At 40.5% G+C, this 25,932-nt stretch overlaps 1 long non-coding RNA gene across 1 annotated transcript in view; it reads left to right on the top strand.

The window, feature by feature from the left end:
- The window catches only part of LOC135984097 (uncharacterized), a 34,712-nt gene extending 14,609 nt beyond the window's left edge, over positions 1 to 20,103 (top strand). The window contains exon 3 of the long non-coding RNA XR_010602006.1: positions 17,378 to 20,103. This is a non-coding gene — a long non-coding RNA (uncharacterized LOC135984097). The remainder of the gene's footprint in view (positions 1 to 17,377) is intronic.
- The last annotated feature ends 5,829 nt before the right edge of the window (positions 20,104 to 25,932 follow it).

Raw genomic sequence — 25,932 nt, 5'->3', positions numbered from 1 at the left:
TTCACTCAGGGTACCTGCAGGCAACAGTCTCCAGTTGATGCATAATTTAACACCACAAGTGGTCGTCATGGCTTTCTCAGATGCTGCTGCAATGCAACCTGTCTTTTTGGCAGCCAGAGCTATCTGAGTCTTGTGCCTAACTTTCCTCTAAGGTTCAGGTACTCTTTTCTTGGCGCACGTGGGTGAACACATGGAATCTATTGTAAAGAAGCATGTGGCATCAATCTGGCAGTTCTGGCAGAGTGTAGAGGCCTCTACAGAAGAGATGCATTTTAGAGAGCTATGTAGTCCGCCCAGTGTGAAACCTTCCACCCAAAAGCAAGTATCATTCAACTTGTGAGTTAGCCCCTCCCCATTCCTGTGGATGGTTGTTAGTGTAGATTGCCAATATATCACACCTGTGCATTCCATGCATTGGATGAGGGCACGATTCTATATGAAATGTACTCAAATCAGTGTAAATGGTCAAGCGTTTAATGTAGCTGGGAGGAACCATGGTATATTAAAGCCTCATTTAGGAGGGAGAAACTTTGTAACAACATTTCTAAACAGGATGGAGCATATGCATATTTAAGTGTTTTATAGATTAAATGAGTTTGAGATTGCAGATCCTACTGATTTCAGACATTGACCCCTTCCTGTGTAAAAAGAAGTAAACGACAGATATGAAATCTGAAAAAATACTACTTTCTCAGTACCTCAGAGAAAAAGAACTCTATGCATCATAGATCTTGTCTGCTTGCTAACTTCAGAATCTATAAGACTAATCAAATATTTTCTGACAGTCTAATTCAATTATGGTTTCCAAATTTAAATTTATCTCATTCTCTTCCAAGGCAAATTTCCAGGGAAGAAAGCAGAATGACCCAGAAAATCCACCAGATTAATATTGTCAATTTTCCAAGCAAATGTTTCCTCTAGTGGGAAGTTTTTTGGGGTGACTTAGGGAGGTGTACTCCATGGTGGTAAAAGATATCCACGTGGAGAAGTGGCTGGTTCTTTTACTATACTCTGATAATCCCCTCTGTAGCAACACAGCACCTTCAGGAGCTGTGTTGCCATTGGCTGAATTCCCTGAGGCTGACATTAGCAACTATGGAAGGATTCAATAGGAATTAATGGTGCTTTTAGCATTATTAATTCCCCCCTTTGATATCTATTAGGAGATCTTTGACATCAGCAGGTGATGTTGCCATGGAGAGCAGCTGGTCTTTTACTTCACTACAGCCTCATCTGTACAACCCTGTGTATCCTGAGCTCTGTGGGATCCCTCTGTCTGAAATGATGCAGCGGAGCCAACAATACCCCCAGGATGAGTTTGAGTGATCTGAGCTCCCCTCCACTTGCAGAAGGTATAGTCCCGCCCTTCAGAGATATAGATAGATACATTCAAATTTACTTCCCAAAGTAGATAGAAACTTCTGTAAGAAAGAAAAATTGCATATAGGCAAACGATAAACATAAACTAGAAGGATTTGGGAACACAGGGTGGGGTAGGTTCGTCAAGCAATATGTCACCCAACAAAACAAGTTTAAGGGCTTGATCTTGTGAATTAACACCTGTAACCCCCCTCTGAAGTTAACAGAATTTCACACACCACCTTACAGGGTCCTCAAAAAGATATAATTTTGGGGCTATTGTTTCTTAAAACAGTTTCTCTACTGCTACCATTAAGGTTAAAGTGCAGTTTTATTTTGAAAGGTGACGCGTATGTTAAAAAACAAACAAACCAAAAAACATGGGTTTCCATGTCTGTTGTGTCAAATAATTCCCAGATCAACTGTGCTCCAGTTATAAGGAAAACCTAACTGCCACCTCTGTCAACTCAGCCCTGGTACAGTCATGCTTGGTCCTTTCCAACTTGTGCTTCATCACAAGTAATAAAGATAGGACAAGCTAAATTAGGCCCTTGGTTTATTTCTGTGCAATCACGAAGGGTTTGCAAAATGTAATCGCTTAGTATTTAGTGACATTGCTGTTGACAGTGGGATGGAATAGAATTCAGCTTACTCCATCTTATCTATGTTGGCTCTGCAGGGCTAAGAGGAGTAAGACATACACGCACAAAGTCACCTTGTTTTTGTCACTAAAGTCAGCAAATATGTGGCTGATTACAGGAAAGAAATATATCTGAGTAAAAAGGTGTCATTTTTGCATAATGACTTTTCAAATAGTATTGCACTTTAAAATAACCTCCCTTAAAATTGTCTTGAGAGTTCTAATTTAACTTGCAAAAATACTCCTCACTTCTTTTAGTTTTAGTGTAAAATAGGCTAATTGATGATTCTTCCCTTCTGTTAATATTATTGGGCAAAAGTAGATATTGTTCCAGCATTTGGGGGGACTTAAATATTAGCAATGAGCAAAATGATCACCATTTAAAAAAGTCAGAACACACATCTCTGAGATCCTGACCGCTACATACCATAGAAAATAATTGGCTATTCAGATATCAGTGTTTGGCAATGGTTGGTAAATGGTGGCATTTTAATAGTAAATAATTTGTAAACTATACATACTCTTTGCATCTCCATCACAAATTGTCATCTATTCTCTATTTATTACTATAATAGAGTGCAATAAAGTCTGGGGAATATTTTTATTGCATCAGTTTTAAACTACCATCTCTGGGCCAAATTATATCATTCTGTGCAAAGGTGAGTATAGACAGCCTCTCCAAGTGTCCCCACGTTTCCAGGTGGAACTCTACAGGGCCAGCAAGATGCCATGGAGAACAGCTGGTTCCCTGTTCTAGCTCCTCTATCACCGTTAACTCTGTAGGGCCCAGATTCTGCAATGCCCCAGTGGAGGAGGTTTTACAAATTACCATGGAAGGAAATAGTACTGCAAAACCATGGCTCTCCACCAAGCCTTTAGATAAAATTTGTTGGCTCTCAGTCCCCTCCACTAGTAGACGTTGAAGAGACAATTGAAGCCCAAGGCAACTGTGTAGATTTTCCCAGTTATAATCCAGACCACATCAGAATAACTGAACCCCTATTCTTCTTCCAGAATAGTTGGTGACACTGAAACAATTTCGAGCTGTGTGAATAATATTGCAATGAATGAGAACAATGGTATTGCCTGGTGGGTAGGGCACTTACTGCGGAGAAGGAGGGAAACATCCAAGTTCCAGTCCAGTCCTCGCTGGTGCTTGCTACACGGAGCAGCGTCTCCCCTCTCCTTGCATGGTTTAGGTCCTGGATTGTGTGTTTTATTTTGTTTGTGACACCTGGTGCCTCATCCCAAGGTGACTCCACACTGTGCCTGGGTGCTCTCCCTTGGGAAAGTGAATAATGCTACCACTGCTGGGAAGGAGTACAAAACCTTGTATACAAGAAACAAAAGTACATCAACACAAACTCCTGAAAAGGAATGTCACACCCAAAAATAACAATATAGCAAGGGGAGGGGGACTTTATTGGGAACAGGAAAATAGGATCTAGGGAACAAAAAGGTTAAGATTAATTCCTAAATACTAAACATTCATAAATAAATTCCCCAGCTCATAACATTTACAGTTTATCCCAATCCCCAGCTCCCTGCCTGGAACATTCATCGGTGGATGGTATGCTGAAGAAGTCTAGGATGAGTGCTGCAGGGCCGTGAACAGTGGCTGGCATAAACAAAAAAGGATCCCCTTACAGGGTCTTTGCCTGTGGGTGGGGCAACGTCCTTTCCTGTCTCCCTGGTCTGGAGTCCTGTGGAGGTCTCATCTGGCTGTCAGTGAGTGCTTTAACAAAGGTCTACAAGGGGAGCACCACTACCTTCTCCTATGTGAATGGCACCTACCTTTTTCCTTCTGACTATCGCCTTGTGACAGTCTGTGTACCCTCTATGTTCACTCCTCTTAGAGGCTTATGGTAAAATTTGTACAAAGTATGCCATGTCATTTGAACACTCATGATTTGCTGATCATTATTGTCTTGGTAAAATGTGTATGGAAACCCTGTATGTAAAGTTATAAGATTCCACTGTCTGATATTACTGAGACATGTTGCAGCATGTTCTGGAGGGCAGTCACAAACCAGTTCCCCAGATACAAAAGGCTAGCCAAGGGCTCAGCCAGGTGTCAACAAGATCAAATGGACCATCAGCTGATTAAGTGGCCACTCTTCCGCAGGAAAGATGGTGTGGACAAAGAATCTGCATTTTTACAAAGAAACAGCTTGAGGTTCCTGTCCACACAGACTTTCTGTCTCCTGAACGTCAGATTCTTGTGTGAGAGAAATGGCTAGAAGGGGAGAGAGCAGATGTCCCAAACCATCTCTCCCTTTCTCTCCATCCTCAGCATCAACAACACTTGAAAAACAAAGGAAGCAGTGTTGGGAAAGGATCTTGACTGAAAGTTTCAGCCAGTAAGACTGTTGGGACTTATGGTTAGAGAGCCCTTTGTTTTGAATTCACTTAACTTGTTAAGTTAGGTATTAGTTACATTTTACCTATTTATTTCTTTGTATCCAATTCTCACTTTTATGCCTCATTACTTGTAATCATTTAAAATCTAGCTGTCTGTAGTGAATACATTCATTTTAATGTTTTATCTAAACCAGTGTGTTTGAATTGAAGTGTTTGGGAAACTTCATTTGGGATAACAGGATTTGTGCATAATATATTCTATTAATGAAATGACAGATTTTAGTTGAGGTTGTATTATCCAGGAGGTTGCTGGGCAGTACAAGACACACTTTTCTGAGGGGAAGTCTGGGACTGGGAATTTGCTGGTGTTGCCCTGCAGTGTAGTTCATGAGTGGCTGGCTACAGCATTTATACGGTATAACTGGGATTAATTTACATGCTGGTGGCTGTTTGAGAGCAGACCAGGAGTGATTGCTTTCAAAGCGAAGCAGTGTAAAAGGCACCCCAGGAGGAGAGACAACTGTCCATCAGTCCAGATTGTACCCTGGATAATGTCACATGCCTCCATCAACTTTGTGCCAAAGCTATTTGGTAAACTCGACATGAATTTGTGAATAGTTTGTGACCTAAAACTGCATTTTTCAGCAAATAAACTATTGTCAGAAACTACTAAAGAGCTTCATTGTTCAAAGTGAGTTTGATGACAAGCTCTCACTCACTAGAAAATGATGCATGGTTATCGTAACATATAGCCTCTAACCGCTAAAATCCTACCACTTGCCTTTTTGTGGCGGAGTTGCTCTTAACTGAAAGTGGGTGTGTGAAAGGCAGGTGTTTGGTGCCTTGTTCCCTCTCTTCAAGCGTAACGGACATTTGCAAGAATGTAGTAATTACTGACCCATCAAGTTAATGAGTTACATGATGAAATGGCTGGAAAGAATTATTGAGAAGATTTTGGGAGGAGCTGAAGCATCAAGCAAGTGACAACCAATTTGGGTGTATGCCAGGAAGGTCAACAATGGATGCAATGTTTGCAGCCTGCTTATTGCTAGAGAAGTACAGGGAGAAATGCAAGGAATTGCTCTTAGTGTTTGTGGATTTAGAGAAAACTGATGACAAAGTTCCTAGAGAATTGTTATGGTGGTGGCTATGGTTGTACAATCTGCTAGAGATATGTTTAGACTATCATAGACATGTACAGGGGTAGTAAAACAGTAGTGAGAAGCAATTGCGGCCATAACAAGAAATTCACTGTGCGGTAGGGCTACATCAAGGATCAGCCTTTACTATTTGTGATTATAATGGGCACCTTAACAAAGAAAATTAGGGGAGAGGCCCCATGGAGCATGCTTTTTGCTGTTGACATTATGATGTGTCATGAAGATAAAAATGAACTGGAAAGGGACCTAAAACTATGTAGGGCTGCATTAGAAAAAAATGGCTTATGAATCGGCCAACAAAAGATGGAATATATCCAATGCTTCATTGAGAGGAACAACCGAAGCCAGTAAAAATAGATGATAAAGAATAAAGTCTGAGCAACAATTTAAATACCTTGTTTCACTGTTGAGCCATGATGGGAATGGGAATGCAGATGTTAGGAGCCGCATAAAAAGCGCTAGATGTAAATGGAGGGAGTTGATGGGAATTCTCTGCAATAAGAATATACCCAGTAAACTAAAGTGCTTAAGATGTGATTAGGTTAGCCATGATGTAAAGAGAGAGTATAGACAGAGATGCTTGTGTCATGTGAGATGGTGGGACGTGTTGGCCAGAGAATACAAAAGCTAGCAGTTATTGGACAACGGTCACTAGGAAGACCTAGAAAAAGATGGTTTGAGATGCTAAAGGAAGACATGAAGGTTGGTGTCATCTGGGAAGATGCATTTGACAGGAATGCTTGGAGACTGTGATGGGGTGTACTTACCCTGCACTGGTGCTGCAGTGGTTAACCATACTCCGTGGGCCGAGAAGGCCATGTCCCTTCGCTCTTGCTGGGCATGATCCAGAGGCAGACTATAAAAAGAGTAGCTCAGTTCAGATTGGGCCGACTGGGGAGGAGAGCAGATGTGTGTTGCAGGCTTCTGCCAAGAAGCTGTCCAAGCCCCAGAAACCAGTCCTGCCAAGCCCTGCAAGTACCTGCCCATCTGCAAGGCCCATGGGAGGAAAGAGTTACCGGAAACCTCACCCGCAGTGTACCCACAAGGAGATGGAGGATCTGCAGACTACAAAGCTGGGAGACTTGGTAGGAAGTAGCCCAGGGGAACCAGACATCGGTCTGGTTGTGGTACCAGGAACGGAATCAGCGTGTTTTGGCAGGATCCCCGCTGGGATCCAGTAGAGTAGGGAGCACCAGATCCCCCTGCCCCTTGCTGCCAGCCCCATCACTGGCCTGCTCCCCTTTGGCCACAAGGCCCAAGCTTGTTAATGACTTGCACCAGCCAGAAGCTGCAGGAACCTAGATGGTGAGGGCTGTCTGCCCAGCCCTATTGACTCTGGCTACTAGGCCACAATGCCCCACACCGAAGGGCCACCCTATTGACTTTGGCCACTAGGCCACGCTGTCCTACACAGGAGGGTAGCCACCTTGATGATGTCCTGACACCCCTTGATGGGGTGTGCTCACCTCACAACACAAAGAGCCACTAACTCTGATGGACGGGACAAGACGAAGGCAAAGAAAAGAAGAAACCTTTTCACCCAGTTCTACTCACGTGTACCATTTAAAATCTCGAAATTTCTACAGAAATGAATTATAATGACAATTTGTGTCTGAAAATTTCACTGAAGCTGGACACACTGAACATCAGCAAAAAGCATCAGGATAGATTTTTTTTGCTGTCTACTTTTACATTGTGAGCTATGTTTATAGGGATTGGATTGGTTACATGCGTGAACTCCCCTACATATTATTTCTGATTTTCTGAACTTAACTCATGCTCAGGAAGGACAGGAGACACACTTTCTCAGCAGAGTCTGCAGTTTCTGACAATCTGAACTACTCGGGGGGGGGGGGACTAGATAGTTTTTTCCAATTGGCGGTTATACATATTGGGAACTGATTATTCTGTATACACAGAACTGTATGGCACAGTTATTGCTGTTTGTTCACTTTTTACAATCTAGTCCACATCACTGATGGTTTCAAGCTGCTGTCGTCACTCAGTCTGTGAAGGCAACATTTATAACAAATGTGTTGATGAACTGTTTGCTCAGCTCCCTTTATTGGTGATGTATGGGAAATATCAAACTAGTTAAATTATGGCTCTGCAATCCTTTTTAATTCATTAGTCCCTTCCAGAGACTAAAAAGTGAGGTCAGTGTTCTGGGATTATCTTCTCTGTATCTATCCTCTAATTATTTTCAGCTATGTTTCCCAAGCCCTTAGCATTCCTAGGTACTTTTGTTTTTTTTAGAGATCACTTAAATTTGCCAGTGTTTGAATATAGTGAAAAAACAACATTTAGATAACAGGCTCTAGTTTTAGCTAGTTAACTTTGTAGTTCCAAACTGCACCATGTTTCTGCTTCTCTGTAAGTATGATTTTGAACCAATAGCAAAATTTTGTTTGCTTACATAAAATGTTTGTTCTTTCCTTTTGCTTTTATTCTCTTTTCATTTTGCCTTTGTCTCTATTGCCAATTATTCTAACATCATAGAAAATGGGAGCAAAGACTAGGGCTTCCTCTGTTTAGATGAAGAAAATGCAGTGTGTAATCCATTTGTTTGTACTCTTGCAGTCGTGTTAGACACAGTATAACCATGGAGAATGTGAAATGAAAACAGTTCCTTTTGGCAACTTAATTAGCAGTGCTGATGAATAAGAATAGTGATTTAACAGGAACTGTTAATTCACCTCTATACATTGCTTTACCTGCAACACTGTGTCAAGAAAAATGAAAGCCAGATCCATCATCTAAAATCACAATCTCACCAATTAGATCTATTGCCAGGCCTTTCTTTTTCTGTGTGGGTAAACAATGATAATCTTCCTGTGCTGCCCACCAGCAAGGCTCTAATTAAGGGTTTGTCACAAGTAGGTGTACAATTTATCCATTGTTTAGTCATTCCAATATATTGCAATGAATCTGCTCCTTTGTAGTAATCCCAATTAGGCGGCGTGACATTTATCGGGTGCTAATTAAGTGGATTCTACTCTACGTGTAACGAACATAACATTGCAGCGTGGAGATACAGGATTTTTTTTTTTTTTTTTAGTTATTGCCATAGCAGGAGCCACGGAGACCATTATCATTAAATTTGCATCATGGTTTCCCTTATAAATTGTTGAAAATCATCATAGATCTCAACAAAACTGAATGGAATTTCATGGGACAAAGATAAGGCACTTCTCTAGCCCAAGGGCTTTCCTTTGGTTGAATTCCAAAGTCCCATTGCAAACAATAAAGGTGTTAGAACTTCTAAAGAAAAGGTCACAATAATCTCTTATACTGGAAAATGTTAGGGAACCTAAACATACGGTCTGCTATTTGCTTCTCCTAGTCAAATATGGCCCTAATCCTGCAAACACTTATGCACATACATAACTTGATAGGTATTAATATTTCTTGATGTAGAATCTAACATAAGAAAACAGAACTCTGGACTACCATGTTCTGCCACTTATTTAAAGTAAAACTCATGGGCAGTTACTCTCACATAAGAACAACTATTTAAAATTTTAATTTTGTTCTCTGTTCTGCTATTATCATTGTGTTTACATTCAATTTCCCATCTCTTCTCTGTAAGCCTTCTTGCCTGACCATACTAATGCATTGAAAACATGCACTTTTGAAAGTGTGAGCCTTCAAACCACTTTCAATCTGATCTGCTGAACAATTCATGATTCAATAGAGAGCTTAAGGTTCGTTGCAGGGCACTCAGTAGGTTTAATGGGGTTTCATTAAGCCCTTATCAAATCTGTTCTATTTGTTATGGAATGTGATTATAAGTAATTTTTCAATTAACGTGCACTGGTTTTGTGGTATAACTCTGCCTAGCTAATGTCAATGCTTCAATCTCATTTAAGATGTTATATAAGCTATTGATAGCTATTGTATTAATTCTACTTTTACAAATAGCAGAAGGTAAGATCAGAGGTGCCGGGTGGAAAAGTTGGCTTGGTGGTTCAATTTTCAATGAATACTTCTAAATATAGTATGAACAAATGAAACATACACTGTAAAATCCAGTTACTTTTCAATTTAGAGTTTGACCCTGCTTTCTCATCACAGGCAAAATGCCCACTGAACCTCAATGGGAGTTTCCATTTGGACTGCAGAATGAAGCTTATTGTTTGAGGGTCATATTTTCCCTGTAAAGCAATCTGATTCATGTGAGTGGACCCTTACAGCCACATGGAGTCCCACTGTAGTTAATAGGGCTCCCACGGGTGGGTGCAGTGTTCAGCCTATGCAGATCAGATAGCAGGATGACACCTAAGTCCTCAGCCAGAGTGAAAAAGGAAACACTGTTTGTAGAGCATTAAGCTGCCAAAGTACAATCAAATCACTTAAATCACGTTTTAAAAACCTGGGGTTTATTAAAATTCAGATCCAAATTCTGCCACCTTGCTCACATTAAGTAGTAATAGTTCTATTAAACGCAATTAGCCTACTCATAGAGCAAAGTATTGTTCATCATGGGTAAGGGTATTGGACTCCAATCCTAAATTGTTGTTCTTGTACAAATGGATAATTTGTCAAGTCCCAGTCATCACAGAATCATAGAAGATTACGGTTGGAAGAGACCTCAGGAGGTCATCTAGTCCAATCCCCTGCTCAAAGCAGGACCACCCCAACTAAATCATCACAGCCAGGGCTTTGTCAAGCTGGGTCTTAAAAACTTCTAAAGATGGATATTCCACCCCTTCCCTAGGTAACCCCATTTCAGTGCTTCACCACCCTCCTAGTGAAATACTTTTTTTTCTAATATCCAACCTAGACCTCCCCGACTGCAACTTGAGACCATTGCTCCTTGTTCTGTCATCGGCCACCACTGAGAATAGCCTAGTTCCATCCTCTTTGTACCTTCAGGTAGTTGAAGGCTGCTATCAAATCCCCCCGCCCCCACCCCGCCTCGCTCTTCTCTTCTGCAGACTGAGTAAGCCCACTTTCCTCAGCCTCTCTTCATAAGTCATGTGCCCCAGCCCCCTAATCATTTTCGTTGCCCTCTGCTGGACTCTTTCCAGTTTGTCCACATCCCATCTGTAGTGGGGAGCCCAAAACTGGACGCAATGCTCCAGATGTGGCCTCACCAGTGCCGAATTGAGGGGAATAATCACTTCCCTCCATCTGCTGATAATGCTCCTACTTAATGCAGCCCAATATGCCATTAGCCTCCTTGGCAACAAGGACACACTGTTGACTCATATCCAGCTTCTCATCCACTGTAACCCTAGGTCCTTTAATGCAGAACTGCCGCTCAGCCAGTTGGTCCGCAGCCTGTAGCAGTGCATGGGATTCGTCCATCCTAAGTGCAGGACTCTGCGCTTGTCCTTGTTGAACCTCATCAGATTTCTTTTGGCCCAATCCTCTAATTTGTCTCGGTCACTCGGGACCCTGTCTCTATCCTCCAGCTTAGTGTCATCCACGAACTTGCTGATGGTGCAATCCATCCCATCATCCAGATCTTTAATAAAGATGTTGAACAAAACCGAACCCAGAACCAATCCCTGGGGCACTCTGCTTTATACCGGCTACCAACTAGACATCGAGCCATTGATCATTACCTATTGAGCCCAATGATCTAGCCAGCTTTCTATCCACCTTATAGTCCATTAATCCAATCCATACTTTTTAAACTTGCTGGCAAGAATATTCTGGGAGACCGTATCAAAAACTGTACTAAAGTCAAGATATATCATGTCCACTGCTTTCCCCATATCCACAGAGCCAGTTATTTCATCATGGAAGGCAATCTGAAAGGGGGAGAGCAAATTACATAATAGCACGCCCTTCTTAGGGTGGATCTCAGTATAGAAGCATAGAGAAATTATAGATTTATAATGGAATGTTTCCTAGCATGTTATCCATGTCCCAAGTGATGGTGTTTCTGCCACCTACCTATTGAAATTGTTCAACAGTTGAATAGAATTGCATCAGGAAGTTTCTCCTGATATTCAGTCTAAATTTTCCCCTTCTTTGTTTAATACACATATAACAGTGTAATTAAGTTACCCCAACATATTATAAGCGACAAACATCTATTTGGAAATCTTTTACATACATGAAGATTTAAGGTCTAAAACATGAAGAACAACATGGATATATCAAGATTTACCAGGATGGGTAGCTAGCGCTTTTGGGAAGGGGAAAATAATTGGTTTTCTTTTCTTTTCAATCAGGTTATAAGTATCTTAAATTCAGATTGAAAAGGAATTTGAGGTTCTCTGTAGTTTGGAGAAATTTTTTGAACTAGTTCACCCCCAAAGCACTTGAAGATCTTTAGAAGAAAGACGCTATAAAAATTCAAAGAATCACCTTTAGCTGAAGATAACAATAGCTACTGTAAGTGTAACGGAGATGGTAGATGCCCAGACACTAGTCTGTGTACCTATTACACTTCCCTGCTTCCTGCACCTCATCTTAACTCTTTGCCGAAGCACAAGCCAGCGTTTTGTCAGGACTTTTCAGGAAACATTGCACAGAGTTAAATTTGTGGGCTATTTGTAAAACCCCGATTATATGGATGTTAATAGTTCCTAGCTAATTTCAAAGAGAGCACCGTACACGGTTTTAGCAAACCAAAATTGTGTTAATGCACCCAAAACAGAATATAACTAGTATAAAACATTGTAAATAGTATTTGGAATATTATGAATAAGGTTTTTTTTAAAAAAATATATTCGAGTAAATCTACTGATGTTTCTTCCCCCTTTTGTTTCTGGTACATATATTCAAATAAAAGGTTTCAATGTTTTCTGTATTCAGCATACACATCAAAACACATTTCCCTCTTCTCAGAGATGACTTCTTGGGCTTTCTAATGTGACCATAACATGTAGTGTGTGTCACCTACAGAGCTTGAGAAGTGGCAGCATCTCAGTCCTTTCAAACACTTCGGAACCCTATCAGCAAACAAACCATTTGGAGATCTTCAAAGCCAGCAGTATTCCAGCCCTTAGGCCAAGAGCTGACAGGGGGTCTCAGTTGCTGGTGAAACAGAAGTCTGTAGCTTGTATCCATAGTAGTACAGGTTTGGGGGGTCACTGTATAAAATACCCATTCTGTAGATGTTTGTAAAACGCTCCCTCTTTAGGACACCATCTTTTCCCCTTAAGCCCAGCTAAGTCAGGCAAGAATTCACAAACCCTCGCCTCACTGAGTGCTGCCCCATTCTCTCTGTTTCCAACTAGGACAAAATTCTAGTTAAGGGCAGCTAGCTAATAGCTACATCCAGGCTCTGTAGCCTTTAGGGGTAACAAATACTTCCCTGCCACCCCAGCTCTCTCTCTAGGTCCAAAAATCATACTACGGTGGAGGAAACATTATCCTAATGGAGGGCTTGCCTAGTAAATAAACCTGGAATAGAACTCAGCTATTTCCAACATGGTACAGGCATTGGACCGAGCCCTCACACCAAACACAATTCTTGGTCCTTTGTCAATTGGACACTAAGTTCCAAGGGCTGTTTTAAACTTACTTTCTTTCCCCTGCCTTTGACTGGCTCATCTCAGAGAATGACTAGAGTATGACCTGCTAGGTGGATTTCCCACAATGAAAACTTACAACTATACAACTTCAGAATAGCTACTGAGTTTGCCTGGTAACTGCCACATCCTGTTCTAGAAGTTTGTGTCTTTCAAACTGAGTTGTTTTACTCTGTTCTTTGCACATGTGCAAAGACATAGAGTATCCAACTAAGATCTAGAACTCCTCCCTACTGCCTCTTTTCCTCTCCCCTGGAGAAAGTCAAATGCTGCAGTATAAAGTATGTGGGTTACATAAGCAGGCAATCATTGCTAAAAGTTAGATTAAGGACTGTAGGTAGAAGTAGCAAAAGTACGATGAGGATGTAGATGGCTAGAATAAAGGGATGAAAAACAGGAATATACTTTGGCTTAATCCAGCAAAAGCATTCAAGCATGTGCTTAAACATAACATAAGTTGATTTCAATGGAGTTTGGAGTATATTTCATTAATAGTTAAGGTAACTAAATAGAACTATTCCTCTTTGATTCATAGGCCCAAAAGTACAGATAAATGTCACTTGTTTATGACTAGCCCATTTCAGTTCAAATGGTAAAAGATGAGACTGGAGAATTTTGTGATAGTCTTATTAAGGAGAACAGAGACATGCAATCCAGAGAGTGGACATGGAAATAGCAAAATGGTGTAACAAAGAATTAGGCCTATTATATTCTGCCCAGTAAACTGTATGTAATTCATTTTAAAGTTACTAATGAGGTTGAATCTAACAGATCATTGGCCTAGCTGACCATTCCGAGACTTTATAGAGCTCTGTAAATAGATTCCAGCGTGGTTCATGCATGAATGAAAAGAATGGTATGATTTTGAACAGCTATCTCAAAATGTTAACATGTAATATTTGGATGAAGGGAATTGCAGAGTTATTTTGATTTTTGTAGTTTTAATTCTTACTTATATAGCCTACAGAGTATCTCTGGATAAATACGGGATTTCATTTTTACTACTAATTGTGATGTTAACTTCAAACAAGTAAGCAGGGTTTGTTGGCAAAATTGGTTGTTGGTTGTGTGATGGGTGTGTCGCTACGTTTGTTTGTTTGTTTTTTGTTCAAGATCTTTTGTGGTTTTACTTTGTAGAGGTTTATAAAACATTCTTCCTTTTCAAATTATGTCAGTGGTTCAGACCCCCTGAATATTGCTCTGAGTTTTGGATTCAAACAAAAAACCTCAAACTGAAACTCAGTAAACACAGCTTAATTTTATCTGGTTACACATTGGAACTGTGGAAAATATGAATTTTGCATGCTTTTGATGGAAAACCATAAAATGGCCCAGATTTGAACAAAAGGTTCATGAGCATTAATGAATCTTTCGAACAAATATAGCCTGAGCCTTGCATTTTTAACAAAACCCAGAAACCTATGTTTTTGAGGAGTGGATTTTTTTGTAATATTTTGCACAGTTCTGTTTTTTCACTTTTGAAAATCTTGGTATAAAGCTATAAAGTTTACTAGTACTAGAGTCACTGTATCGTACTGACACTGGTTACAGAAGCCCCATAAGCCTGCATGGGAATGCCCGTTGCTCAAAAGTAGTTTAAAAAATGGTTGGTTTGAAAAAAGAAAAATAAAATTTATTGATACTTCTTCATACGAAGTAAGGAATTGGTATTGGTGGTCTAACCATATTCATTGGTCAAGGATCTGTGATTAGCAGGACTCAAGACAACACTGAACTCCTGATTATTAGGACAACCAGTTTAAGGGCAAATTGCACACAAGCACCTGGATGGTGTAAGCTGTTTCCCAAGGAAGGAACTTTCAAAATTGCTCAGCAATTACTTAACTCTGCTACTACTGAAGTCAATGGGAGTTTGAGCACTTTTGAAAATCCCACCCTAAATTCTTAGATATTTAAACAAGCCATGCCTTATACAGGCTGAAAAGTAGCCGAGGAGATAATTTAACAAATTTTGTTACTACTTTCCACCTGACCTGAATGTTGTGAACCAGTACGGTGTTAATCAAACCCAGTAAAATTGTAAATCCTGCCAATTTTGGTTTAGGACTTTTTTGTAGTTTTCGGTTTAAAAAAGAATCAAACAGTAGTAGGCTCAGGAAAACGAGATAGTGGACTAGATATTTAGTTAGTCAAGTGGATGAGATGAAAACCAAACAACAGATGAAAATCTTCACTGCATCAGAGAAAGACATCAAATATTGAGTATGCAATGGCAAGAAAGTGCAGTTTATGGACTATATCTCCTGCATATGTAAATTAGCATTACTCCATTAATTTCAGTGCAACTATGCCAATTTACATCACCTGAGAATCTGGTCTTATATTTTAAAATTAGAAAACTGAAGGAAGCAGGAAATAATAGCAGGAGATAAAACTACTTCAGAACTTCACTAATGATCTAGAGGATGGTGTGGACTGCACCTTCAGCAACTTTGCAGATGACACTAAACTGGGAGGAGTGGTAGATACGCTGGAGGGTAGGGACAGGATATAGAGGGACCTAGACAAATTAGAGGATTGGGCCAAAAGAAATCTGATGAGGTTCAACAAGGACAAGTGCAGAGTCCTGCACTTAGGACGGAAGAATCCCATGCACTGCTACAGACTAGGGACCGAATGGCTAGGCAGCAGTTCTGCAGAAAAGGACCTAGGGGTTACAGGGGACGAGAAGCTGGATATGAGTCAACAGTGTGGAGTAATGGTCTCAAGTTGCAGTGGGGAAGGTTTAGGTTGGATATTAGGAAAAACTTTTTCATTAGGAGGGTGGTGAAGCACTGGAATGGGTTACCTAGGGAGGTGGTGGAATCTCCTTCCTTAGAGGTTTTTAAGGTCAGTCTTGACAAAGCCCTGGCTGGGATGATTTAGTTGGGGACTGGTCCTGCTTTGAGCAGGGGGCCGGACTAGATGATCTCCTCAGGTCCCTTCCAACCCTGATATTCTATGATTCTAACTGAAATGTGATGGTTCGTTGGAAGATGCATGGCAGGATATTGATGTAAATGTAATAGAAGCAGATTACATTTTACAGACAAAATTTGCATTTCATCTTGAAACTCTGGAAGAGTTTATTGTAGAGAAACATTCCCCTTTGCTGCACCAGAAATAGAGAATTAAATGTAGGTTGAAAGGAAGTCAATATGCTAAAGAGAAAAAAAAGGGGGAAGGACGGACTAGCAAAAGGTATATTATCAGGAGAATGCTGGTCATAACATCTATCAATTCCAGAATATTGTTTGTTTATTTATTTATTAATCTTAGATTTCATTCTTACACAAACTCCACACACATCCAAATCTCTGGGTACTCTGGAAATATACTGAAAAACACAACCATATAGATGATATAAAGTCAAAATTGGCCAAAGCAGCAGTACCTCCTCCTCCTACTCTCCCATGGGTGTCTAATCCCCAGTGATGTGATCTATACATCTTCAAGATGTCCACTACACTTTCTCACTAGGCACAGATCCTGCCCTCAGCCACCTGCCAATGCCCGCTGAAAGAGATGGATTCTGCGGTGTACCCAGGTGGATTAAAAAAAATAGACTATTTTGGATGTTGGCAGAAGAGCACTCCAAGGGTATCTCTATTTTAGAGAATGCTCTACTCCCATCTCCTTCTCTTTTATAAAAAAAAGGGGAGGATGAGCAAGGGCCTCTGCTGAATGCAACTGTGGCAAAACTAAGTAATTAATTTTCTATTCCAGAAAGGTGATAAGAAGCTTGGGGAAAGATGCCATGGCTTTCTAGCCATTGGGCTATGTCTACACAGGTGTAGGTGTGTTTTAATAACAAGGTAGCTAACTGACGATAGTTAACACACTGGAAATTTTTACGTTTTAATTTTACTTCAATTATAGCGTGTCAGGGTGAACTCTAGTAGGAGCTATCATGTGCTGGCTATCTCACTGCAAAAATGCACTTTCTTACTGTGGTCACTGCCAGACCGTTCAGTTTTAATTGTGTTATTAAATCATGCACTGGTTACATCACTGGATTTTGCCACATGAGAGAACAAAAACAGTTCAGTCAGGATTCTCTGCAATTGACCAACTTTATTGAATAACTGTGGTACTGAAGAAATAAAACAGCACCTTTATCTGAGTCTGCTTCAGACCATCTTTAATTTATATTCTGCTATTTAGTTAAGCATTTATCCACAAGAGAGGGTTTAAAACCCAATCAAGCATGATATTTGATTAATGATTCTGTAAACTAACAGCACAGAGTGATATGATTTAGATTTTAAGAAATGTTCCCAAAATGAGAGCTACACAATGAATTTGAGATAGATTAAAGATCAGAATCTAAAGAAAAGAATGACAAAAGAATTTTTTCTTTCCATCAGAACATCTTCCAGAGAATGGACTGGAACAAAAGAAAACTAAGCATTACCAGAGAAGATCAAACTCATCTCCGATTTCCAGAAATATCTTCCTCCTTTACAGACAAGACATATCTCTTGTCATATATGACATTGAGAGTGACATACAGAAGACAGATCACTACAGATGGGAATATTTCTTAACAAGCTCAGAAATATCTTTCTAAGGTAGGTGGTCTCTCAAATAGAAAACTGGTGAGAGATGCTCTGAGGCTTGGATTGACTGCAATCAGAAATGTGATCAGGTTAAGTGGGAGACTACTCTTGAAGACAAAGGCCTATTATCACAGCGGTACATATAGCAGTACCTCTATTTCTGGTTTTTGTGACTACCTTCCCCTTCCTACCTTATTCATTTTCTTTATTGAAGTCTTAGCAAATCACCATTGCCACTTCCTATTTAGCATCTTATTTAGCAGTGGATGCTTCAACATTCAGTGTTGTATTCTCACACACCGTTGAATGGGAGGGAAGAGTGATCGGGAAAGGTGGACTCTAAGTCTGGTAAAATAGTACCATTGCTCAAAAAGGTTGGGGACAACTTTGTTGTTTATATCTTTGATGGTACATTGGTTACAGACATAGTTGTGAAATAAAGCAGAGATTTTCCTTGGATTACAAAAGAATGGATAGGGGAATAGTAGGAAGTATGCAGTAAGGCACCAAATCGAAACACTAGACTAGATCCGCAGCTAGTGTAAATCAGCAAGTCTCCCTTGAAGTCAAAGGAGCAGTGCTGAGTTACATGAACTGAGAATCTGTGTCACAACCATTAAACTGGTTTTGCACATAACTGGAAAGATGTAGATGAAACAGGACATTGGGCCAGGTGCATTTCCTTTGCTTTACCCTGTTTTTTTTCTTCTTCTTCTTCTTCTTTGTTTTTATTTAACTGTAACTGCTTTTAAAAAAAGAAATCTAATTTTAAAATAACTGCCAAATCCTGAAACACACAACAATCGAGCTCCAGCATATGGAGAAGAGATTAATTTGTTATTTCTATAGAACAGATTTGAAAACTATTAGGAAGCAGAAGGAGGGAAGGACTTGGGGAGTTCTTCCAAGCAGGAGGCTTAAAGATAAGGAGGAGGATAATGATGATTAGAATTTGATCCTGGCAAGAAATGCAAGGGTTAGGAGTCATAGGAGTCATATACAGTAACTGGTAGTATATTATTTTAATGTTTCATTACTGTGATGGAAAGACACTGACATAAAGATTGATTAGGTCTAGGTCACCTCATCAACTCTGGGAACATAAGTGAATAAATCTCCTTTTGTACAGATACTGTTGGCTTGCCTAACTTGGACCGATTATGTCAAGTAAAACTGTCCTATACCACATGTGTCTTATGCCAGTTATTTCTGTGACCTAGAAATTCTTAGCTCACGCAGAACTTTGACTTTGAAGACTATAACTTATAATGTGAGAAAAGGAGGTGTAATGTAGAGCAAGTCACAGATCCATTGAGACTGAAACCTTGATAGCTGTGAGATGGAAAAGAAGTGCTTTGATACTCGTATGACGCACTTTAATTGAAACATTGGCTCACATGAGTTATTGCTTCTATAAATTCAAGTGCACAATATGAAGTGACACTTTTCCCATGGGAAAGAGACAAGACCTTGGCTCTTTAACAAGGTATGTTCAAAATAATGAGGAGCTGGGCTATGCATTAGCTTCAGCAATAGTTGCAACTTAATTGATATTTCTTAAATGCCTTAAATTACTGTTCTTAGTATAACAAGTGTCTTAGTAAGTCATCAGGCTGACATTAAAAACAAATTATGTATAGCAATTTTATCCTTCATAACTGAGAATACAGACCATTCAAAAGCCGGTGAGAGAAAATAACTTCAGTATAGACGTTAGTTATTTACCTTTCTTTTAAAGTGTTTTATGTGGATTTGGTTCTCCCAAAAGTGAAGGGCTAACTGCACTGATGTGAGCATCTGTCACTAAGAGGCTAACTGCACTGTGACTGGAACTCTGTTTACCAGACACAGCTAGGGACACCTATGATATTCTGTACCAACATGTAAATATTTGCAGAATCTGTCCCTAAGAAACTAAGAATCATAAATACTTGTAATGTAAGTAATTATTAAAATAGAAGAAATACTCAGCTCCTTAAGCACTCTTAGATCAATAAAAAGGAGCAAAAAGAAATGCTATTCTATTTTTCTGTAAGGATATTTATAAACATTGAAGGATGTAAAACAATTAGAAACTCTATTAAAAAGTACAAGTCAATGTTCTTGAAAATAATGAAATTAATGGAACAAAAGACTGTGCTGGTTAATCTAATTGAGATTGTATCCCAGTAATTTTCATGCTAAAGGAAGTTTTCGGCTTAGAGAAATTAAAACATATGATTACTTTAGAAGCCGATTAAGCTTGTGTGTTTGTTGTGAGACAAAGAAAGAGGTTCAGAATGATAAGCCGGACGCTCATCTGCTGTAATAGAGATGTAAGAATGGTCCCTGTGAAGCAGGCCAGGATTTATAATCACTCCAGGATATTCAAAATTAGAACTGTCTAAACAAGAAATGCCATTTTAATGATTAAGCACCTTAATGACTCCATACTAACATGAAACAGCATTCTGGTTCAAATTTATAAAGCAGTGTGCACATACACTTGTGGTGCCAACAAAATTCTGTGTTGAGTGCAAACAGATAACTCTGCACTTCCTATCTCCTTTTAGCTGAAGCCAGGTAGTTTCCAGGCATGCTTACTGCATGCTGCTTGGCACTCTGTTCTAAACACATATGAAATTATTTTCAAAGATACTATTATTATCTAGACTAGAGACTACCTATTATTACCTAGTACCTGTCAGCCAAGATTGGTGCCCTATTGTGCTAGGCACTGAGTGTGTGTGTGTATATACACACACACACACACACTTATATATATATATATATATATATAAAATAAAAATAAAATATATAAATAAAATAGAGCGAGAGAGGCTCTGCCCCTGAGAGCTTACAATCTAAACAGAACTTGAAGCATAGATGGATGAAGTGACTTGTCCAAGGTTACACAAGAAGTCTGACCTAGAGCCAGGAATTGAACACAATCTATCCTTCCATTATATTCCAGAGATAGCTGCATTTTACCAGGTGTCCTATCACACAGTTATGAAATTTTCAGACCAGGTAATCCAAAGGTGCAGGTATGACTGCAGTCATTTGTTCAGCTAGTTCAGAGATCTGCCCTGGAACCATAATGCTTACCATCTGCAGTAGATTACCCCAAGGTATTAGTGAGGCCAAGTTAAATGGGATTTTCGATGACTTTCTTTTCTACTTTGGGCAATTCACAGATTGTGATGTTATAATGATTGGCACTGATGCCATTGTGTTTTCAATCAATAGATCTGATTTCAGTTGGTGAAAGCTGAAGCTTTGTGCTCTCCTGATCTTACAAGTCACATGATATTGAGATGGCTGGATCTTGTACTTTATCTAGGTGCTTCTGTGTAAATCTTTGCTCTTCAGTGTATTTGTTGCAGTGTAGCTCCTTTTGACTACCCATGAAGTGTATGAGAAAAGAGAAACCGAGCAGAAGGGGAGAGCTCCATATGTACACAAGTTTCCTGTGATTGCCTATAGGAATGATTTTTAAAAGGACTCTTGACCAGAATAAAAGAATTAAGAGAAATAGAATGATTTACTGTGTTGGGTTAAATGAACTATTTGAAGGAAAATGAGCCAAATGTCATTAGCTGACTACAAAAGTTATATCAATGGGTTTTTCTTTTCAAAAATAAATAAATAAAATAAAAATACAGTATGTAATCCATGACTTATACTGCCTCACTTTTGTTCTATCCCAGGGGTGGGCAAACTACAGCCCGTGGGCTGGATCCGACCCCTCAGGGCTTTGGATCCAGCCCATGGGATTGCCACCTCTTTTGCACTGTGGGCCCTGCGCCGCTGCTGAAAGCGGCCGGCACCACGTCACTGTGGCCCCTGGAGGGTGGGGGAGAGGTAGAGGTCTCTGCACGCTGCCCTCGCCTGCAGGCACTGCCCCTCCCCCGCAGCTTCCATTGGCGGGGGAGGTACCCGCAGGTGAGGACAACACGCGGAGACTTCTGCACCCCCCCCACCTCCGGGGCCGCAGAGATGTGGTGTCTTAGCCCCACTGCATGCCGCTGCCACCCCAGAGCCACTCCAGATAAGTGGCACCGGGCCGGAGCCTGCATCCCGAACCCCTCCTGCACCCCAACCCCCTGCCCTGAGCCCCCTGATGCACACCACACCCCCTCCCACACTCCAACCCCCAGGCCCAGTCGTACATTCATGGCCCTGCATGCAATTTCCCCACCCAGGTGTGGCCCTCAGGCCAAAAAGTTTGCCCACCCCTGGTCTATCCCCTTACCTTATGTATTTGTTCTTCTCTTTAAGAGTTATCAAAGAGTTATTTGTATCTCAGTAGTTCACTTTTTCATTAATAAAACGGTTGGTAACAAAAAGGACCCTTTGTTACCCTGGTATATTCTCTTCTTTTTAGCATCTTAAAAATCCATTTTGAATTGTCTTCGTCATATGCCCTTCATAAAAAAATCAAAACTCCTGGCTGCCAAATAGTGATAGTGATTGCATTCGTTCTTTTGCCCAAAGTGAGTCCACTGCTTTAGTGGAGCCCCAAAATGCAAATGAAGTGCTGAAAACAAATTTTCTAATAATGTATTGCAAAAGCAGTCCAAGACTGAAGTGGGATTGCTAAGAATAGTCCCCGTTTAAAAACAATGCAAACTCAAAATTTTCTTTGTACAAATATTCTGCAACATTTGCGTAAAATTCACTGCTTCTGGCAGGCATTCCTGCCAATCAACTCCTTTGCTAAAATATTCAAGACAAGTAAACAAAAGGTGTTAACACTGTCAAAGCAAATATATTTTAAAATTCAAATGATTAACACAAGTTTTTTTTGCAATATTTGCAGAACTCTAGTTAAAGTAGAATTTTTTCTGTGGTGATTTTTTGAAAGTCTGTGCTCTGTTACAAGATAATGAATGGCCCCTACATAGGACCTCTTTCCCCCTTCTCTCCTATCACACCTGAACGTGGCTACAAGCTAACTACTGACTTCCCCAAGGTCACATAAATCAGTGAAAGTCATCAAGGTTGGGAACAGAAGCTAGTCCTGGAGTCCTTGTTTCCAGTCTGCTGCTCCAAGCAGCAAACAACACTGTCTTCCATAACTGTGTGTGTCACATGGAACCATAAATTCAAATGACAAATAATTCAGACATATCAGATAAATATTACAGCATCACAGTGCAAATAAAGTGCATTTTTTTTCTTGTCTGAAGTAGAAGACAGAATGCAAGTAAGTCTGTTTATATACTTCTACATAACAAATATTTTATTCTATTTGAAGTGGCTCCTAATAGTTTTCCTTCATAAGAGCAGAGATGTAAATCAACACATCACAGAGATTAGCAAAGGTGTAACATTCAAGAGACATCTTGAAGCAATGCAGGATCTTTTAGTGCCCCACTAAATGAAAGGTACTTCTTGTAACTGAGAATTAGTGTCCCAAGCCACTGTTTTAAGAGATGTAGAACCATCCCACTTAGAGCCAATCAATAATGTAAAAAATATTAAGTGTTAAGAGGCATACCAAAAACAAATTCTATGGGCTTTCTGTGTGGCTTTTATGTACATTACAACAAAAATAGGATATACATCAAACAGTCTTGCTTTAAATGGTAATTCAAAAATAAAGTAAAATAAAACTCTATAGTTAATTTTTAAATATCCAGACGTTTGTGCTTTAGAACTTGTTGAAATGATATTATAATTCAAACTCTAGAGCTGTCATATATCTATATATATATATTTGACCTTTACCTGACTCCCTCCTTATTGCAATATTTAATGCAAACTCACCTACCAACCCTGAGTCAGCTTGGTAAAATTATAAAATTCATTTAACTCAGCCACAGCTTCTGTTTATCTTCTGTATTTGCAGCTTAGCCTAGTGGAGACTATAGATAATTACAGAGGCTTCCCGGGCTTATCAACAAGAGAAATCTGAAAGGTTATAAAATTAGATAGCCGGGGAAAGAAATTAGACCTTTCTCCAGACAATATCCATAACTTATGATGCAGACCGAAGTGTCTTTAGCTTTGCTTTGTTAATTCTGAATTTACAGAACACGCTTCAATGACTCCTTCCCAGAAGACCATTTAAAGGCACAGAACCACAAACAAAAAGGGATTGCTTGTGTTCTTATTCAGAAATGAATTAAAATAGAAACCAAAGCTTGATTAGATGTCTGAGCTATCAGTGCAGGGCTGTTGCTTTGTCCTGAATTAGGCAGAAAGGAAGGAATGCACAGATAAGACGCATTTACATCAACTAAAGAGTGGGGGAGGGGGGGAGAAAATCAGCAAAAATGTTAGGGCAGTGAGGGGCTCCCGGCTCACATACTCTAACTGGCAGAAGGCACACCATACCATAACTCAAATCTGAGCTGGCATGATCATTGCCCCAACTTGCTGATTAAAATCTGTATCTAAAAGGTATCATGTAAGGTATCCTATGCAAACTGGTAACAGACTGGGGGTTATTAATATTATTGCATGATGTATGTACTGGTGGTGTATAAAGAATTGTAGATGTGCTGGAAATACATTCTTGAAGGGTGTTTGGCAAGCAGTGCATAAGCCCAGCCTGTCCTAGACAAAGAAATGTTTCACCTTGACTGTGTCTCCAATGTAGATTGAGCCAGGCAAGACCAGAAACAATGGAAGCATATTTACAGAGAAGATAAACAAAGCCATCAAACTAGCAAGTGGGGGGAGATTACCACTTAGCAATTATGGTGCGGGATGGAGGCTCTTCCCTTGGGAAGCTTTCCTGGCTCTTGAAAAAAAGATTACTGGCTTTGGGAAGTATAAATAGAAAGCCATTTTGCCATCCGTCACCTGAGGGACACAAGAAGTATCAATGTAGTGAGTCTTCTCTGAGCCCGACGAGTACTGCCTGAGCCGGAAAAATGCTGCTGAGTGTGATGAGCCATCCCTCAGCTTGATTACCTGACACCTCCCCTTCAATCAACCAAGGCTCATCCAATCCACAGGCAAAGGTCTAACCTGGTGACCCCTGGGCTACGGATATAGGCTCCTAATGAGAGCAGCCACTTGAGTCAGCTCAACATCACTACTTTGCTGGGAGTATCTCCTGCCACGTGGGGGTTCTGACAGACTGCCCCAGTCCCAGCCTCTTTCTGCTCCAGCCTTGTTCTGCTCTGACTCTGGCCCAGCCATGAGGCATCACCGCTGCTGCTTCAATCACTAGGTCTGACTATCCACTTCTCACTTTTTGACAGTCCTTCAGCCAACAGGGTTGAAGTCTTTGGGAATGGACTAGAGGTGAGAATCCTATTTAGACCAAGACTGTAAGGTCTTGGCTACACTTGCAAGTTAGAGCACATTAAATCAGTCCCCTGCACCCTAACTTCAAGGGTCCACACTGGCAAGGCACTTAGAGTGCCTGGACTCTGCAGCTGGAGCACTCCTGGTAATCCACCTCCCCGAGAAGCATAGAGCTTGCTGCACCCTGCTGAAATGCCCGAGTGTCCGTGTGGACGACTAGTTGCATTACTGAGCTTTGATTGGCCTCCAGAAATGTCCCATAATCCCTTGAAGTCAAGTGGCCACTCTTGTCATTGTTTTGAACTCGGCTGCAGGCATGCAGATATCCTCTTTCAAAGCTTCGTTTCTGACAGCCGGCATACTTATCTGCTCCGGAACAAAGCAAACCATTGCTGTGTAATGCTGCTGCTGCGGAGGTGTGTGTGTGTGGGGGGGGGGAGGCAGGGCTGATGTCGGGGTTTCCCTCTGCTGCTGTCTGAACTTACAAGACAGCATACTGACATACTCTTTGCCCCCCAAAACACAGAACACACTCCCTGTCTCACTCCACACACACCCACATTTGAAAAGCATGCTGCAGCCACTTGCACACTGGGATCGCTACCACAATGCACTGCTCTCTGTGGCACTGCAAGAGCTGCTACTGTGCGCTTGTAGCTGACAGTGTAAACACATGGCAACGTTTTCCCTGCTGCTGTCTCTGAGGGTTGGTTTAACTCGCGGTGCTCTACATCTGCAAGTGTAGCTATGCCCTAACTTGAAGTTAAGTTTTAGTTACTAGAAAGCATGTTTTGTTCGTAATCTTCCATAGCTTTTTCACTCTTACTTGAAATCAGTTAAACCTATGTTCTTTGTTAATACACTTATTCTCACTTTATTACAAAACCATCTCAGTGTTGTTATATTGAAGTGTTTGGTCTTCAGGAAACTTAAGAGGTGGATGTCTGCTCTGCCTCTTTGGAAGCAGATAACTAAGCTTCTGTGAGCGTCCAGTGAGAGGGACTGGACACTGCAGGAAAACTGCTCTGGAGAAATAAGGAATTGGGGTTCTCTGACCATTACCTGCAAGGCAAAGTTTGGACTGGCAGAGTCCTGAAGAGTTTGCTGGCAAGGCAGATGAG

Source organism: Chrysemys picta, chromosome 5 (assembly GCF_011386835.1).
Source record: "Chrysemys picta bellii isolate R12L10 chromosome 5, ASM1138683v2, whole genome shotgun sequence".
In the NCBI taxonomy this organism is placed as follows: domain Eukaryota; kingdom Metazoa; phylum Chordata; order Testudines; family Emydidae; genus Chrysemys; species Chrysemys picta.
The sequence above is the reverse complement of the archived record's forward strand: the minus strand, read 5'-3'. Positions and strand labels throughout refer to the sequence as shown.